Source organism: Helianthus annuus, chromosome 7 (genome assembly GCF_002127325.2).
Source record: "Helianthus annuus cultivar XRQ/B chromosome 7, HanXRQr2.0-SUNRISE, whole genome shotgun sequence".
Taxonomy (NCBI): domain Eukaryota; kingdom Viridiplantae; phylum Streptophyta; class Magnoliopsida; order Asterales; family Asteraceae; genus Helianthus; species Helianthus annuus.
Window position 1 is genome coordinate 34213408 of NC_035439.2, and position 15509 is coordinate 34228916.

At 37.5% G+C, this 15509-nt stretch overlaps 2 long non-coding RNA genes across 2 annotated transcripts; both read left to right on the forward strand.

The window, feature by feature from the left end:
* The first annotated feature begins 7494 nt into the window (after positions 1–7494).
* On the forward strand, positions 7495–9686 carry LOC110895943. Its single transcript, XR_002567461.2, has 3 exons — positions 7495–7965; positions 8972–9022; positions 9488–9686. It is a non-coding gene; the product is annotated as an uncharacterized LOC110895943 (long non-coding RNA).
* A 3609-nt stretch (positions 9687–13295) lies between these two features.
* Positions 13296–15487, forward strand: LOC110895944. Its single transcript, XR_002567462.2, has 3 exons — positions 13296–13766; positions 14773–14823; positions 15289–15487. It is a non-coding gene; the product is annotated as an uncharacterized LOC110895944 (long non-coding RNA).
* Positions 15488–15509: the final 22 nt, after the last annotated feature.

Below are 15509 nucleotides of genomic sequence, written 5' to 3' on the forward strand. Positions count from 1 at the left end.
ATGCTTAAAAATAAGATGTCTGTCATGAAGAAAGAATTCGATTTATTCCGTGGTTTGAAAACGGAAAACACCAAGCAGATAATTGATAGATATTGTAACTTGGTGAGAAATATGACAAAACTTGGAATTAAGAAAGATACTAATGAATTGATTGAAAAACTTGCAGATGCGCTACCACATGAAACATGGGAACGTTTCTGATGATGCTGAGATCCAACAGAAAAGATTATAAGAATATGACACTGGGAGATTTCATCAAACACCTGGAAGCTCAAGAGATGGAGCAGAGGAAGATCGCCAGGATGAAGAATTACGATGGAGAACAGGATATCAGCTTGTACTACAAGAGTGGTGCTAGTGGATCAACAAATCTTTCTCCGAAAATCGAAACTGCTTTCAGTGTTAAAGATTCTTCTGAAAGAAATCATCCCAGGGATCAAGCAGCACAAGATGTTCAACTTTTGATCCAAACATTTCTGTAACAAAGAATGGTAGAAAGCTTCAGTGCAATATTGTTCTAATTCTTGAAAATGATCAAGATTACTCTAAAGAGGTTGCTAAAAATCAAATGTCTTTGTTGGGAATGATTTTAGAATCATATAGTAGTTTTGTGGCCGGAAAGATCGGTAATCCGATGCTCACAAAAGAAGATTACGATCAAATTGATGCTGAGGAAATGGAACTAATGGACATAAAATGGTGCATGGCTAGTGTGATGAGACGTGCTGAGAAGTTTAAACAAATTACAAGCCGAGATGACTTTCGTGATGCAAATGTTTCAACTTTAGGCTTTGATAAATCTAAAGTTACGTGTTTTCGTTGCAGGGAAAAGGGGCATTTCAAGAGGGAGTGCAAAAATCGTGAAGCTACCGGAGCCCAGAATCCTTTTGGAAACAACGACTATCACAAAAAGGTGATTTATCATCAAGTCACACCACCAGCACAGCATCAGGCACAAACTGCTCACGGGAGAGACGTAATTGAAGGTTCAAAGAAAGCATGTTTAGTTAATCAGGGCAAATATGACAATTTTACCTGGGATAAGTATCTTCCAACAAACAGCAAAGTGTGTTTGGCAGAACAAGAAGATGAAAAGTTGGCTGAAGGTTTCTGTTGGGACGATTTTTGCCCAGATCAAGATCTCATGGCCAAAGAGATGTCCAACAACCTTTTCAATGCTCATGCTTTCATTGCTAATGCTTATGATTTGAAATGTGCAGAAAGAAGCAGAAAAGTCATAGAAGCTGCTGAAGCAAGACGAAGAAAGCTTGAAGAAGAGGAAGAAGAGGAAGAGAGATTAAAAGCTGAAGCTGTAGCTGAGAAAAAGAGAAGAGCTGAATTTTTCCAACCAGACAGAAAAGTCAAAGAAGTTCCTGAATTTGAAGTAAAAGTTGATGTTGAACCAGTTGAAGTTCCAGAAAAATGCATGAACTGTGATTTTTTAATCAAGCAGAACAATGAGTTGCTGCATAACATAAACAGTTTAAAAGAATCATATGATACAATGAACAGAGAAATCAACAAGTATACTGATTCAAGTGGTGAACAAACTGTGGCAATGAATACACTGAAGATTGCATACCTGAGACAGCTTGATGATGCTAATTTTCATATAAAGAAGTGTGCTGATCTGGAGTTGGAGTTAGCAACACAAAAGATAGAAACTGAGAAAGTTAAAAAGTTATTAGAAAGTTACTCATGTTCTACTTTTGTTGTGGACAGGATTTATCTGGTTGTAGAAAATTTGAAGACGTTTGGAGAATTGAAGACGTCCGCAGAAAAGAAATTTGTGACAAAAGACGAAGAAAAGGTGAAGACTTCTGGTAAGAAATCAAGTGTGGTCTACAATAGATGTCCGCCCCCGGTCGAAAATGGATATTCACCTCGAAATCCAAATTCTGAGAGAGTCGAAAAAGCAATAAACTTAAAATGGGAGTCTGGGCCATTGAATAACTTGCCAGAAAATATTGATGTTACATACACGTCATCCGACACTGATCATGAGTCAAAGTTGATAAAAAGTGTGGTCGATCAGGTGTTAGATAAAGACGACAGTGAGGAGTCAAACATGGAGTTCAAACCCGAGTCAAAATCTGAGTTCGACACGTCAAAGTCAACAATCAAAAAGGACAAACGGGTTTATGACAAACATTTTTTGCTATCAAAATCTAATTTGAATAAATAATCATTCAAAGTGGCATATACTTTGAAAGATTCTGACAAATTATATTCTGATGATGCTTTTCCAATAAGAAGTGTCAAATTTGAAATGATTCAAAAGGTTTTCAAAATCACAGAAATTAATATTTCTGAAATAAAAGATTTAAATCTTTCCGGAAAACCTAAACAATACACTTCAAGAGTTCAACAAAGAATTAACAAGAAAATGGGTTACAATTGTGGTTATAATTTCCAAAAGAAAGCAAACCATAATCGTAATTTCAAAAAGAAAGGTCTTGGTTTTGTTCCACCGAAAAACTATAAAAATGAAAAAGTTTATAAACCAAAAACTGTGTTTGTTTCAGGGAAAACAACAGAAGCTGAGAAAGAACAATCATTCAGAAAACAGACAAATCAGGAATTCCTTGCCAAGAAGCAAGAAGTGTTGAAGAAGAATGTTGTTCAGGAGAAGATAGAAACCAGAACCTATTTTCAGTGCAAGATTGCTGGTCATGTTGCTAAGAATTGTCCGAAAAACATTCAAACCAAAACAGGAAGTCTCTGGTAAATTGAAAGAGAAAGTTGTCGATAACACTGAACTTTCAACCCGAAAATTTACAGGCTTTGAAAATTCAATCTTTGAAAAGGGAGAATGTTCAAAGAGTGCTTTGAAAAGAAAAGAAAATTTAATAAATCAAAAAAGGGTTGTGAAAGGTTCAGGTAACAAGTCTGGTGATGAATCTGATTCCACAAAATCAGAGGAGCCACGTGTTGAGAAAAAGGTTGAAAAATTAGTTCCAACTATGAACGATGAAAATTTTCCACCGTTGCGTGCTGAAAATTTTATGAAGAAAGTTGGTAAAGTTGAAATTTCAAATCAATTTTATTCTGACAAGAAGAAATTTGATGTTGAAAAGACATTCAACGGAAATGTGAAACACATTTTTGGCAAAATGATCAATGGTAAGGCCAAAGGTGTTAAAGAATTTTACGCTGCCAAAAGAAGAGTTCACAGATCCGTTGAAAGAAAAGATGAAGAAGTTGTTGTTACACCCAAGGAAGGTCAGGCTTGGGTGGATATATTTTTCAAAGAATAAAAACCTGACTTGCCAGAGATCCCAAGTTGGTAATCGTGGATCATGAATCGGCATCATTCTTTATCATGTTTGAAAAATGTGTTTTTGAAAAGCAGGACTTGCCGGAACTCCCAGGTTTGTAAGCGTGGAGTAGGAATCGGCACCTTGAGAATTCAACCAACAGATGGTAATTGGTTGAAAAACAGGTTTGAGTTGTATGTTTGTGACTGTGTAAGCGGTTCAGAATTTGAACTAGGTTGATCTTACAAGTGGTTAAATCAAGGTCATTAAATTGAACTTGAGTTAACTATCATCATAAAATTGGCAAACAATGTGATGATTTGATCCCCAATTTTACAAGTGGTAAAATCAATAAAACTTATTTTCCGGAAAAACCATTCTGATTAAAACAAACTTAAGTGTTTTGAAATCATTATGGGAAAATAGTTTGTTGTGAGGGGGAGTTCTGATTGTTTAAGCCAAACGGATGGAGAATTGAAGCGATTCGATATCAATTATCATGTTCTGTACAGTTTGTTTTCAATTTTCATTAGATGTATTTGAATTTTAGGGGGAGTAAGATTTTTTTAGAAAATCCAAAAACATCAGAAAATTTGAAAAAGACAAACATGATAAAACTGAAAAATGAGTTTTTGTTGCATAAAAGAGGAAATGATAGTACATCAGTGGACTATCACAACACGCTAAAGATATGAAATGTTTAAATGTGATAAACAATCTTACTGCGGATGTGTTGGTAGATTTTTATACATTTAGTAAATTGAATTGAGATATAAACCTAAATTCAATCTTGCTTAATTCGTGGGTAACTATTCTTGGATATATGGGTAACCCCCGAAATCTTGTTTGAAAGGTCCCTCTTTCTGAGATACTAGGTCTTTATACTCAGTGATATCTGGGGTATTATTCCGGGACTTCTGCTGTATGGAAATACTGACCTAGTCCCCGAATAATACTTTCTGCAAAAAGCTTTGAAATATAAGCTCGCCCTCAGCAAGCTGATGAAACAATAAAATTGATAGTCGCTGCTGTTGTAATCAAAAGATCCTCTAAAGGGGACCCACCAAAAGTCGAAGCCGTCATCTCTCTGCGTATACGGAAGTATCGACCTGAGCTCTCACGGCCCTCGCACATAACCCCTTTACAGATATCATTTGTGGTATACTCACCTGTAAGACTGAACATTGGGATCTGGATACGGGAGTATATTCAAGTGGAGTGATACTCAATTAAGTTCAAGTTTTTAAAACATTAATATCGTATCTCGAATCAATTGAAATTTGTGTGAAAATTTAAGTGGACCAATATACTGACAATCTAGGTAAATTGTTTAGAACTTAAAATGTAATCAAGCTTAACGGTGTTGGTGATATGTCTCAAAAACTGATATGATCCTCTTGCACGAACTCACAAAAATATTGTCTGTAAATATTTCGTTTCTACATTTATTTTTATTCAAAAATTCAAAAAGATTTTTGGTGTGTTTTAGCATAAATTTTGTAAAATCCAAAAAGATTTTCAATAACTAGTGTTGAAAAGCTGATTTTCAAAATTCCGAGTGCTAAACATGATGAACAACAGGTTTGTGAGAAATAATCTTTGAAATGAAGAATATTATTTTTGCAAAGTAAGTCATCAGAGTTTAAAAATGGTGTTGTTGAAAGAAATCTACCAGTAATTTCTAAATTTGTCAGGATAAAATTTTGGAAATTTATTTTTGGGTAGAGTTTATGCAGGTTAACCAAATTTTGATCCAGAGCAGGATGCGAGCTAGGACACGATCATGAGTTTATGAATTCCAGACTACGATCCCGATTTAGCGAAAGGGGGAGTCTGAAGACATCGAGAGGGAGTCTGAAGCAGATTCAGATTCTGAAGATTTCGAGAAAGAATAAGAGATTGATTTGAGGATTCTTACAACGTCATATGCTTCAAAGAGTCCGAGGGGACTGATAAAGATTGAAGATGTAAAGACTCGATACTGAAGACTCCGTCAACATCCGAGGGGGAGTTTGTTGGTGCATCCGTCTGTCGTCTTCGTCTTATATCGAGTCTCGGTTTAATACACTTGAAGCTGAAAGTTTGAAGCTGAAAGTTTGAAAAGGGTTTAGTTTGAAGCTGAAAGTTTGAAAAGGGTTTAGTTTGAAATGTCCTGTCCGTTTGAAGAGTTTCAAACGGATGGGTCCATTACCTATATATAGCTTTCAAACTTTCATCATTTGTAACTTTCCGGCTAGTGCAACGAAGTGCTGCCGAAGTGTTGTCAGGTTGTAAAACGTTACGAAATCAATCATACAACAGTTTAAAGAGTAAATCTAGCTGAATTGAACTCTACATGTCTGTTTCCGCCTTTCATTTAGAGATAAACTCTTCTGATCGACTCGTTCGGGTCTGAAAGCGATCCTACATGTTCATAATCACAAGTTTCCGGCGTTACGTCGCTATGCACTAAACTAGTCCGTTAGCGACTCGACGAACTAGTAGGCGACATTTTTGGTCACGAAACAAGCAAACGAAGACCCTAGCGAACTAGTTAACCATATTTTGACGTCGCAATTACCCTAAATAAACGCCATAGCATCAATGGTGAATTAAAACCATAGCTCACGGTATTATATAGCACCTTTCGTATGCTACCCGGTATCAAACCGATGAGCGAACTAGCGGTATTTTACCATCCGAAACTAATACCAACTAGTCTAATGAACTAGTTAATATCACTTAACATGCAAAACTATTAATTACACCCTAGTTTACCTAGTAAACATAACAATTATAAAAAAAACTAACTACACTTAACATTATATATATGGATGTAACATTTAAAAAGAAAAAAAAATAATAAAATCATCACCATGCTCTCCATATTTCATTCATAATAAGGGCCCCACAAAACTTCCTAACTTAGATTAGGAATGATGGTTTTTTTGGGATAAGAAAGCATGGTCTAATGAGATTTCACCTCACTTTGTAAGATTTCTTACAATTATAATCAAGCACCACCTTTTCAAACTAACATTTCTCATTCAAAAAATAGCAAATCACCTCCCTTCTCCTCTCTTGCTTTCGGTAGCCCCCAGTCCCCTTTACATCACCATTTTCATCTTCCCAAGTTCACAAAATAAACCTTAAAACTAGTACAAAGATGGCCTAGAAGCATTTCAAGCATGGAGTTTCACTAGGGACTTTCTTTGGAGCTTATCTTTCTTCTTATTATCTAATCTAGCTTGTGCACTTTGTAAGTCTACTAAACACCATATTTATGATTCTTATTATTAGTAGATTATTATTGTACAAGTTGATTATCTTGATATAAAAAGATGAACATAAATCAAAACCCCTAAACACAAAGCTAATAAACACTAAATATGAATATATTATGTGTTGATTTATGTTGTTTAGTGTTAATATGTTCATATGTTCATGTTGAGTATGTTATTTTTGTTTTAGATTAGTGAGTTAAAGTTATATTTATGATGATCATGTTGTTAGTTTCATGTAGTGTTTTATATTTGTGTTCATCTTATCATGATGAACATAAATATGTGATTTAAACATGGTTATGTTTAAATCAAGAAAGATCATCATACTCATTTCATGAACTAATCATATAATTTTTGGATTACATAAAGAAACAAGGGTTTAAATAGGTTTAAAACTTAATCTTGGGAAGTTTAGTGAACTTTGTTTTTACAAGATAAATAAAACAACTTGTTTATTTCGAAAAATTATTTTAAAAAGTCTAACTTTTTATGTATAAAAAGTGTATTATGAAAGTTCATGAAATGTGGAGGTTATGTTAACATATAAACATGTATAAAAAGTGATACATTGAAACTTGCTTTGGAAAATTGATTGTGATTATGATTTAAATGCGTTTTTTATAACGTGGGAAACGTCATAGTTTTAGGGGAAACTATGGCGAATTTTGTAACAACCCGTATTCTCGTTGTCGAGAGAAGGGTATTTTAGCAATACACGTATTTATTGTTATTATTATTATTATTAGTATTATTATTATTATTTATGATATAATACTAATCCGCGACGAGAGGTTTATTCATGTATTTATTTACCGTCATCCTATTAATAAACCGGGTCAGTTTGTTTAAGCGAGACACGCAATTAAACGGGTTCACAAACTTAGACTAGACCCAACCCCACTCCCTAAATCTAAACCCTACACTATTTAAATAACCTTAATAATAACCACCCCATCTTTTAAAACACAAAAAAAAAAAAGAACCCTGATACAATACGTATACAATACGTCGTCTTCTTCGTTTTCAAACACACCAAACCCTAATAGTAATCTCAGCCGCCAAATCTCTTTTCCGACAACACCGTCGCCGAGGATGATGATGATCGATGACGATGAGATGATGAACGATGGTTATAACCGGCGATGATCGGAAGTTGAAGGTGGTCGAAACAATAGAGATTATCGTCCAGTGATTATCGTTCAGAGGTGGTGGTCAGTGGTGTCGTGATGACAGTTGCAGTTTAACGGCGACGATGGTTTTGTTTTACTCGATGAGTTTCTTCAGTGGAACCTGACGACAGTAGTGGTGGCGGTCTGTATTGACTCGGGCCAACAGTGGACGAATCTCGAGTCCACTCAGTCAGATTCTTGATTCGGGATTGTTTTATGCGCGGTTCAGGCTCGGTGGAATCTCGGTTCAGCTGGTTCAGTTGCGGGTCAAATCCAGTAGGTTTCATGTCGTTATTTGTATTCTTGTGTTCTTAATCTTGTATGATGGTTGACTACTTGATTAGTTAGTAAATTATTGAGTTTTGATGATGAAGTTGTATTTGATATAAGTGGCTGCATTCTATGTTGAATTAGAGTTTTGTTATTTACAAAGGGATGATGTAAGTATATGGTAGGAATATTGGGTGTGCAAACTGTTTTTATAGGAAATTGTTAGCTGATTGGTGATTTTAGTTAATATACGGCTACCACAGTGTTCATTAGGAATCTTGGCGTAAATTTTCATATGTACACATGATATTTGGAAGTTGTTTTAGAAGATGATTTGTGCAAACAAGCTGAGTTAAGTTGTTGATTTTATTTTTTTTGGAATGAACTATTATTTGATAGAAACTGGGTTTTAGGAGCGATGGATGATTGAACAACATATGAACCTTCTTGTCTTATCTGTTTTAAATCTAAACTTGGTGATTCCTATTTGTTATGAAAATTGATGCTGGGTTATAGGGTGTGTACAACCATATAAGCTCAAGGTATAACTTATTAATGCATGTCTGAATATTTGGGAGATATTAAGATGTCACGTGACTGAGGTGATGATTATATAAGTCTGACCACACATTTAATGGCTGGCCCCACCACTTGTTCGCACACATTGTTCTTTTGGTCTCACACTTTGTTTGAAACCGTACACTATTGCATGTACACATAGTCCAATTGGGCTGGTAGGTGTTGGGCCATGCACACCTTGTGGGAGGATTATGAGACCAAACCGCACACTAGTCATCTGACCCACACAATCATTTGGATAATTAAGTGTATTAACTGGACATGACCTTTTGGTCGCACACTCCCCACTGTTCCATGAAACTTTGTATGCATACGTGACTAAAGTATTATGCAATAATTGATACTTTTACACTACCCAATGAATACGTGTTAGATACTTGTAGCTTATACGTGATTACTTGTATAACGCCCTAACAAGTGGTAACCATAATAGGGTATGGTTGATCAACTTAGGACAAACGCTTTATCTGCCGAGCAAACCAAGGTGAGTTCACACAGCCAAGGCATGGGGTTCCCAGGGTGGGAATGGGATTTGATTATTTACTTGTACTTACCAGATAATGGAAATTAGTGATATGATCCTCGGGTGAGGAAGGTTATTGATAAGATACTACTAGACTAGTGATACATATAGAACTGATCTTCGCATACACGCCAGGGTTGGCCGCGATAATATGACTAATCTTCGCACACATGCCTAGGAAGGCCGCGAACTATACACTAAACTTCGCACACATGCCGGGTGGCTGCGATACAAATATACCTAGTCTAGAACATATGGGAAACCCCCACTAATCTTCGCAAACATGTCTGGGAGACCGCGATACGAACTAATACGATGCATAGTTTTCAAAGCAAACATCTGATTTACGAAATTAATACTATAACTAAACAACCAACTGTGAACTCGCTCAACTTTATTGTTGACTCGTTGTTACATGCCTTGCAGACGTTTAGGTGCAAAGCAGAGGAACTTGATGTCTGGGAAGCTGGAGTGGTCATGGGTCAAGTTACATGGAAACGCAATGCAAGACTAAGAGCTTTTATATGTGGTTTGTAAACACTTAACGAATAAAATATGCTTCCGCTGTAAACTGTAAATTATTGTATCGTTGTAACACTTATTGTTGATAAATGAAAGTTTTATTTGAATATACCCATGAGTTCAATGTGATTGGTGGCTAAGATCCTGGTACGTCACATGCCCTGCGGTGATTCCGCATGTGGTATTTTGGGGATGTGACAGATTGGTATCAGAGCCATTGGTTATAGTGAACTTGGTTTTAAAAAAGAAAAAAAACGTTTTTATAAAACCAGACTATAACCGGACATGTCTGAAAACATGAAAACGACCATGACACTCAGCTCCAGACTGCAAGGTTCGTCTCTCGTATACTCACTGCATTGCATAACTAGTGAACACTTACCTATAATATTTCATGTGATTGCACGTTTAGTACAATAGTATGAATTCATGTATTACATGCATGTGTTATGTGACTGATAGGGTGATACTTCCCTAAACATTAATGACTCACGTTTCGTAATGCTCCTTGCTTGCTACTCGAGTCTGAGGAACCATTTGACATGAGTTAGGAGGAGCTGAGATGAGCATGCAAATCACAATATTATTGTGGGTGCACACATAATAATAGTGTGGGGTGCATGCGAGTCCCAGTGAGTTCTAACAAGTGGAAAAGGGGTTTCGTTCCGTTATTTGACCAATGTGAAACATTATAAACCTATAGGGGTCATAGCAGTGATTGTCCCCTACTCGAGCGTGAACTTTTCATTCATCTCTGGATCCTTTCGAATCTTGATGCTATCGAGTATTACCTGAACACCCATCTGAACACTTAGCGAACCGTGTAGAATGTTAGGTGCTTATTCGAAAATCCCTGGGTTGGATGTCGCAGCATCAGATGATTAATCGATACCTTTCTCACTCCTCTTTGCTTGCTGGAACTCATGTACTGACATCTTAGATCCTGAAGTGTGATCACTTTTGTAACACTCCCGCAGCATACTGTGAATTACTCAAACAACTTGCAACATCAATGGATAGGTGGATGAGCGTAGTACTTTACCGACCTCAGTATTTTGACGACCCTGATTACCAGCAACGAGCACCAGCAAATTGGCTTCAATCGAATCCTTAACCCTGGTCAGCAACTCATGGGAGTCAACTCTTACGAATCAAACAGGGCATAAGCAATGACAATCGACTATAACGTAGAATATGTATCTACCAGCACAGAGAGTAGCGCCTTAGAACATGGCACCGAATATGGAAAGAAGGACCCTATCAACTAGTTGTAAGGGACGAGCTTTCATTCAAGGGTACAACAATTTTTTGGACCCGCTTGATATTATCGCAGATTATCCCAACTCTGCAATGCACTGAGCATCGTCTTTACCCTAGGGTGCAGGTGATTTAGTGGTATACCATGATGGTCCGAATCAGAGTCTCAGTTACACACCGACGCAGCACGAGAGAGTGATGACTTACGTGATGGAGTTACAAAGAGGAACTGCACGACACACAACTGGCGGTGAAAACCGTGGTCTTGGGATTTTAGATGGAGGCATTACTTGGACGTTACCAGATGTGTTATTTAGACCGATCACAAGGGCCTCTTGTGTACCTTGGCTTCGGTAGAGCTAAATCAGTTAATGGCATCGCTGGAAGGAACTTTTGGATCATTACAACTATGAAATTCGAACGTGCACGAGCTTTGCAGCTCACTATCGACTCTAACTTACCTGATCCGACTCGCCCTGTTCAAACTAGAGAACTGAAGGAAGAGGATTTTCAAGTTGAACCCATGTGGGGCATGGAGAAGCAACCTTGGCAGGTCAGACGATATTCACCACCTCATGGAACGAGTGTGGGCCTCATTATACAGTAACTGTAGAAAATTTATGTTGAGCAAAGCACACCGGCCTCGATATTCTAGTCGTCTGGGTTATGATGAGAGACATTAGGATTTATAAACCTTGTACCGGTGATCGGGCATGAAGGCCCACCTAGCTAGGTAGGGGGAATGATGTTAGACTTGAGGGAAAGTCAAGATGAAGTATTAGCAACCAGAAACACCCATACGGGAACGAAACCGACTACCATGGATTTTATCACTGGGCTACTTACAACTCGAAATGGAAACAATCTCACCTGGATGATCGTTGATTGTCTCACGTAACCAGCCCACTTTCTAGCCATCAAGGAAACATATAAGTTTTCTATGCTTGCAATCATCTAGCTGAAGAAGTGGTTGCTAGGCACGGGGTGCCAACCTCCATTATCTCTGATCGCGACCCACAATTTGCATCTGATTTGTGGCAAGCGATGCACAAATCCTTCGGCTCACGGTCGCGCATGAGAACTACTTAGCACCCACGAATGAATAGTTGAACCAAACAAACTCTTGAAGACATGCTGCAACATGTGTCACCGATTCTGACAACTGCTGGGAACGACACCTACCTCGTTTAGAGCATCGATAGAGCTCAATCTTTTGTGAAACAATCGTACCCTGGTACTGGTCACTCAGGACGTGCGAACATTATTAAGAATGGTTGGACGATTGTTGCATACTATACCAGTTCGCGTCGTTGACGCAAAACATTTGATACAGCACGCACCCTAAAGTGAGATTACAACTTTTACCATAAGCATGCGTCACTGGTTTGGGACAACATACTATTTTCTCGGTTTGGGAAATACATACGGTAACCCTAGCTTGGGGCTACACACGCGTCCTTAGAATAAGTACACATTTCCAGGTGTTGAAAACCATTACTATTCCCTGGATTGGGACTGCTTCATATTCCTGGATTGGAATACTACTATCCCTGGATTGGGGAGGAATACTTTTAAACATATTGGTTTAATTTCGTTAGTTAGTTGATAAACTTAACTTTATCACTTCGTTGAGGAACCGGTTGAGACAACCCCCCCCCCCAGCATTGTAAGTTACCTATAGATCTAGTTCGTCAGAATTCACTTCAAGCCATCGTTTTAGAAAAATTTTCGGGACGAAAATTCTTTCAACTAGGGGATGATGTAACACCCGACCTTCACAGGGTGAACACAAACCCTGTTAACTCCGTTAACTTATATATTCACTTAGGCATTGTGTTTAAGTTTAGATAAATCAGGTGTCCCAAAAATTTCACATACAATTTCTACACAGTGTTCGTGAGCAAATAGATATAACTTATATAATATTCCCTACTATGTGAAATAAGTTTAAACTATGTGAAAAGTTTCATGTTATGAGAATTACGTGAATTTACATGCTACATGATTTTATATACTATATGACTTGCGTGATTCGTTTTGTGAACTTTCGTGAAACTACATGTATTTGTGTATAACAATAAGGCCAATAACGAACCGTATATCTTAGCTTAAATTTCGAGGACGAAATTCCTGTAACATGGGGAGAATGTAACAACCCGTATTCTCGTTGTCGAGAGAAGGGTATTTTAGCAATACACGTATTTATTGTTATTATTATTATTATTAGTATTATTATTATTATTTATGATATAATACTAATCCGCGACGAGAGGTTTATTCATGTATTTATTTACCGTCATCCTATTAATAAACCGGGTCAGTTTGTTTAAGCGAGACACGCAATTAAACGGGTTCACAAACTTAGACTAGACCCAACCCCACTCCCTAAATCTAAACCCTACACTATTTAAATAACCTTAATAATAACCACCCCATCTTTTAAAACACAAAAAAAAAAAAGAACCCTGATACAATACGTATACAATACGTCGTCTTCTTCGTTTTCAAACACACCAAACCCTAATAGTAATCTCAGCCGCCAAATCTCTTTTCCGACAACACCGTCGCCGAGGATGATGATGATCGATGACGATGAGATGATGAACGATGGTTATAACCGGCGATGATCGGAAGTTGAAGGTGGTCGAAACAATAGAGATTATCGTCCAGTGATTATCGTTCAGAGGTGGTGGTCAGTGGTGTCGTGATGACAGTTGCAGTTTAACGGCGACGATGGTTTTGTTTTACTCGATGAGTTTCTTCAGTGGAACCTGACGACAGTAGTGGTGGCGGTCTGTATTGACTCGGGCCAACAGTGGACGAATCTCGAGTCCACTCAGTCAGATTCTTGATTCGGGATTGTTTTATGCGCGGTTCAGGCTCGGTGGAATCTCGGTTCAGCTGGTTCAGTTGCGGGTCAAATCCAGTAGGTTTCATGTCGTTATTTGTATTCTTGTGTTCTTAATCTTGTATGATGGTTGACTACTTGATTAGTTAGTAAATTATTGAGTTTTGATGATGAAGTTGTATTTGATATAAGTGGCTGCATTCTATGTTGAATTAGAGTTTTGTTATTTACAAAGGGATGATGTAAGTATATGGTAGGAATATTGGGTGTGCAAACTGTTTTTATAGGAAATTGTTAGCTGATTGGTGATTTTAGTTAATATACGGCTACCACAGTGTTCATTAGGAATCTTGGCGTAAATTTTCATATGTACACATGATATTTGGAAGTTGTTTTAGAAGATGATTTGTGCAAACAAGCTGAGTTAAGTTGTTGATTTTATTTTTTTTGGAATGAACTATTATTTGATAGAAACTGGGTTTTAGGAGCGATGGATGATTGAACAACATATGAACCTTCTTGTCTTATCTGTTTTAAATCTAAACTTGGTGATTCCTATTTGTTATGAAAATTGATGCTGGGTTATAGGGTGTGTACAACCATATAAGCTCAAGGTATAACTTATTAATGCATGTCTGAATATTTGGGAGATATTAAGATGTCACGTGACTGAGGTGATGATTATATAAGTCTGACCACACATTTAATGGCTGGCCCCACCACTTGTTCGCACACATTGTTCTTTTGGTCTCACACTTTGTTTGAAACCGTACACTATTGCATGTACACATAGTCCAATTGGGCTGGTAGGTGTTGGGCCATGCACACCTTGTGGGAGGATTATGAGACCAAACCGCACACTAGTCATCTGACCCACACAATCATTTGGATAATTAAGTGTATTAACTGGACATGACCTTTTGGTCGCACACTCCCCACTGTTCCATGAAACTTTGTATGCATACGTGACTAAAGTATTATGCAATAATTGATACTTTTACACTACCCAATGAATACGTGTTAGATACTTGTAGCTTATACGTGATTACTTGTATAACGCCCTAACAAGTGGTAACCATAATAGGGTATGGTTGATCAACTTAGGACAAACGCTTTATCTGCCGAGCAAACCAAGGTGAGTTCACACAGCCAAGGCATGGGGTTCCCAGGGTGGGAATGGGATTTGATTATTTACTTGTACTTACCAGATAATGGAAATTAGTGATATGATCCTCGGGTGAGGAAGGTTATTGATAAGATACTACTAGACTAGTGATACATATAGAACTGATCTTCGCATACACGCCAGGGTTGGCCGCGATAATATGACTAATCTTCGCACACATGCCTAGGAAGGCCGCGAACTATACACTAAACTTCGCACACATGCCGGGTGGCTGCGATACAAATATACCTAGTCTAGAACATATGGGAAACCCCCACTAATCTTCGCAAACATGTCTGGGAGACCGCGATACGAACTAATACGATGCATAGTTTTCAAAGCAAACATCTGATTTACGAAATTAATACTATAACTAAACAACCAACTGTGAACTCGCTCAACTTTATTGTTGACTCGTTGTTACATGCCTTGCAGACGTTTAGGTGCAAAGCAGAGGAACTTGATGTCTGGGAAGCTGGAGTGGTCATGGGTCAAGTTACATGGAAACGCAATGCAAGACTAAGAGCTTTTATATGTGGTTTGTAAACACTTAACGAATAAAATATGCTTCCGCTGTAAACTGTAAATTATTGTATCGTTGTAACACTTATTGTTGATAAATGAAAGTTTTATTTGAATATACCCATGAGTTCAAT